A 4,954-nucleotide genomic window follows, 5' to 3' on the forward strand; every position below is an offset into this window, starting at 1 on the left:
TCGCCTATATAAGGTCCCCGACCTAAAACCCCGAGACGAATAAGCCACGGTACGCGAAACCTTCCGGAGCCGCCGCCATCGCGAAGCCAAGATCCGGGGGACAGGAGTCTCGTTCGGCACGCCGCCGGGACGGGGAAGTGCCCCGGAAGGCTTCTCCATCGACACCGCTGCCATCTCCACCGCCATCTTCATCACCGCTGCTGCTCCCATGAGGAGGAGTAGTTCTCCATTGAGGCTCGGGGCTGTACCGGTAGCTATGTGGTTCATCTCTCTCCTATGTACTTCAATACAATAATCTCATGAGCTGCCTTACATGATTGAGATTCATATGATGATGCTTGTAATCTAGATGTCATTATGCTAGTCAAGTGGGTTTTACTTATGTGGTCTCCGGAGACTCCTTGTCCCACGTGTGTAAAGGTGGCGGTGTGTGCACCGTGTGGGTCTCTTAGGCTATATTTCACGGAATACTTATTCACCGTTATGAATGGCATAGTGAAGTGCTTATTTATATCCCTTTATGATTGCAATGTGTTTTGTATCACTATTTATCTATGTGCTACTCATGTGATGTTATTAAAGTAGTCTATTCCTCCTGCATGGTGTAATGGTGACAGTGTGTGCATCGTGTAGTTCTTGTCGTAGATTATGATCATGATCTCTTGTAGATTGTGGAGTTAATTGTCATTATGATATTATTGATGTGATCTATGCCTCCTTCGTAGTGTGATGGTGACAGTGTGCATGCTACGTTAGTACTTGGTTTATTTTGCAAAGATCTATTATGCTCTAAGGTTACTTAAACATGAATATCGAATGTTGTGGAGCTTGTTAACTCCGGCATTGAGGGTTCGTGTAATCCTACACAATTAGTGGTGTTCATTATCAAACAAGAGTATATGTAGCACAATGAAAGAGAACTTATTTATTATGTGATCAATGTTGAGAGTGTCCACTAGTGAAAGTATAATCCCTAGGCATTGTTCCTAAATACTGTTATCGCTGCTTGTTTACTGTTCTACTGCATGTTTACTTTCTGCAATATTACTACCATCAATCGCACGCCGACAAGCTATTTTTCGGCACCGTACTACTGCTCATATTCATTCATACCACTTGTATTTCACTATCTCTTCGCCGAACTAGTGCACCTATTAGGTGTGTTGGGGACACAAGAGACTTCTTGCTTTGTGGTTGCGGGGTTGCATGAGAGGGATATCTTTGACCTCTTCCTCCCTGAGTTCGATAAACCTTGGGTAATCCACTTAAGGGAAACTTGTTGCTGTTCTACAAACCTCTGCTCTTGGAGGCCCAACACTGTCTACAAGAATAGAAGCACCCGTAGACATCAATGTGTTACAGAAATGAAATCCTGAACTAAACCTTGCTACAACCTTGATTCTTTATTTCTTGATCATCCTTATGTCTCTGATCATCTGTAAACAAACAAAAAGGAAAGCATTAATAAAAACAAGTTGCCACTTGTCAGTCCAAAGAGTTCACCACAGTGATAATATCAACCCTGCCCGAGCTGATCCCCGATGACTCAGCCCCTCACCCTCAAGCAGCTTATTCACTATGTGATTCACCACACACACACACACAACTCACTCACAGGGTGAGTAAGCACACACACGGCACACTCACGGAGCTTGCTGTCGACCAAGCAAGGGCGCACCTTTGGCTATAAAGGCCAAAGTAACAGTAGCGCAATGAATCCATCGACAGCCACATGGTAGAATAGCACAACCCATCGCAGTTCATCTAGTTCATCACCAAACCACCACAAAATCCACACCATGGTGAAGTAGATCAAGATCAAGCCAGGAGCAGGGAGGAGCAGGACAAGATAAACAAGCAAAACCTATACATCAACAAAAATTCTTTATCTAGGAGCTGGAGCAAGACATATCCATACCCTGGAATAGATCCAGAGGATCTATTTCATATATAGCATAGCTGATAGAAATGATTTTATCATCATTTGCCTCAACAAACAGAAAACTGGCATTCAAAGTAGTAATTTGAAAATGATACCAACCCCAACATATCTGTTATGACCGTACACAACATATGGCATAGCAAGAGTTACAAAAACAGCTAGCACCAGATCCTCTAAAATACTAACAGAACACCTAGCTTTAGTATGGTGGAATCCATCAGAAGAAAATGCATAATCTGAATTAAACATAGCATGTTTATCTTTTGCTTTCAACATCAAATGCGTAGTGGCAATAATAAAAATGTCCACCTGCTATAAAATTGATCCAGTCAATCAAACCCACGTGTTTAGTGAAGAGAAGAGCAACCAAAAGTAACAATAATGTACTACTGGGGCCACATCATTCATAAAATTCAAGTAGCAGCTACCACCAATCATCATCACTCCATAAAGTTCAGATTCAGGCATTCAATTCCAACAGAGGTGTTGAATAAATACCGATAAGCAAATTATCTCACTAGAGCTAACAACAGCAAGCAGATAAATTGGTTCCCCAAGGGAAACTCTAGGGAACCAGTAGCACCAATGTCAGCCATCCGTATAGCATCAACCAACCATGGCCAGTGATAATAGCAAGAGGACATAACCATTTCAACCAAGTACTGCAATGCTTTCAGAGCATTGCCAGCAGTTCAACATATATATCCATATATAGTCGATCAGTAGTATGCATAGATTATACTAGTAAAAGAGGATATAGTCAGAACGAACAATATTGCATGATCATCTAGAACAATTGGCTTGAATACATAAGCATCAGGAAACCTAGAACCAGTAGGATAGTAAGTAACCAGTGAGGTAGCAGCAAGGATTCCAAAGCCTTAAGACACCAACAAAACATCAACCAGTGGCCTAGAGGAGCAGTACAAGGGTAGGCATAGAGGGGGATACAAAAACGTCACCTGGAGCAGCAGTAGCGGCTGACGGAACCATCACGGCAGCACGGGAGGGGACACGACGGCGCCACCTAGGCCGAGCCGCATCCCAAAGCAACCGTTGACACAGCACTACCCCCTCCAGGCACTAGAGCGACCAGGAGCGTCACGGTGGCGTCGGAGCAACCGCGACACCGAAACCCTGGGCTCGGGGTTAGGGCTGCGTGATCCCAGAGAGGAAGCGCCCGTCAAATCGACACGGACAGAGAGGCGCAACGTCATGAGGGTGGGAACGTGCAAGCTGAAATTTTAGCACGCCAAGGTTCCTAGCGGAAAAGGGGGCGATCGATGCTTCAATAGCGAAAAAAAGATATATACCTGCAAGATAAATCTATGGTGCACTTAAATGTTTTCTACGATTTTCGAAAATGTACGAAATTTTCACGAAACGACGATGAAACCTAAAAATAGTTTTTTTAGAAACACAGTATAAACGCAGACGCTCACATACACGCGCATACACTCACCCCTATGAACGCACACATGCACACCCTAACCCTATGAGCACCTCCGAAAGACTAAGCCGGCGGATTGGATCTTGAAATTGACGAAGTCACCACATGCGCATCGCTATCGACGCGAACGTCGCCTCCCACTAAACTAACCACCCAAGCTGAGGTTGGTTCTCTAAAAAAGTAGTTATTATAAGGGACGTTTAGGCTATTTACAGGAGAAGCTAGAGTTGCTCAACTATGAGAACCATTATGTGGTTGGGTGGTTAGGAGGGTAGCGACACCCCAGCCCACCAGAGTTCAAATCCCATGTTTGACATTTTGGTGTCTCATTAAAGGCGGAATATTCTTCAGTGGGAGGCGACGTTCCCGTCGACAGCGAAGCGCCCGTGGTGACTTCGTCAATCTCAAGACCCGTCGGATGAAGTTTCTTGGACGCAGTCTCTCGGAGGTGCTCATGAGGGTAGGGTGTGCGTGCGTTCTTAGGGATGAGTGTATGTGCGTATATGTGGACGTCTACCGTCGGTAGTGTGTTTCGCAAAAAGAAAAAAGTTGCTCAACTATATATATATTTTTTTAAAAAAGAGCAAACTTCTAGTACATAGTATCATGCATAGACCGAGCGGCCACGTCCAATCTCTGAATGTCACGCCATCTGAATACGACTTCGTGTCCCGTTAGTGCAATAAAAAACTGCAATCGTTGGCGATCCTCTTCGATTTTTTACGCAGAATCATTGGGCATGTATAATCCTACTGTATTTTAGTTCGGATCTGCACGTCTCAGCCTGTACGGAACCTGTCGTGGTCAACGTACCATTTAGCTGTGGTAGAGAACTGGCGATTGGTGCTGGGGCATCAGTTGGACGGCCGGATCTGAGGGTTAGAAGATCATCATGCGAATGCAAGCCATAGCCCGTACACGAATATAAGACCTAAGTTCGTGAATCGTATAGTATCTAAAAGTATTGTAGTGTATAGATCTATTTATTTTGGTCTAGATTTAGTCTAGTTTAAAATATTTAAAAGGTCTTACACTAGTGAAGAGACGATGTTACAGTGTTAACTAATCCCGTAACATACCTGGCAGCCCTTCGGCCCATCCATTCCGAATTATCATATATTTTTTTAATATCTCGACGTAGAATACATACAGACGGAAATGAGTAAACATACACGCCTAAATGCGTCTAGATATATACTACGTATAACTAAAAGACTAAAACATATTACTCCGTACTCTCTCTGTCTCAGTTTACTAGTCTTCCTCGTATTTCTAGGCCAATTTGACCTATATAATTTAAATTATATAATACAAAAATAATATCATTAGAAAATAGAACATCTAAACTTCATAACGATATATTTTTTATAACATATAACTAATGCTAACTTGATTAAATTTGCGACCTAGAAACGCACGCCTAATAAACTGTGAGAGAGGGTATTAATTTTTTTTTTAGAAAATATATTCTAAGAAAACTGCTACCAAGGCAGCAAGCAAGCGTTCATTTGCTTGCAAGTCAAAACGGCTCAAATGCCGAGTACACTCAATAGGACAGGCTT

This window comes from Lolium rigidum, chromosome 7 (assembly GCF_022539505.1).
Source record: "Lolium rigidum isolate FL_2022 chromosome 7, APGP_CSIRO_Lrig_0.1, whole genome shotgun sequence".
In the NCBI taxonomy this organism is placed as follows: domain Eukaryota; kingdom Viridiplantae; phylum Streptophyta; class Magnoliopsida; order Poales; family Poaceae; genus Lolium; species Lolium rigidum.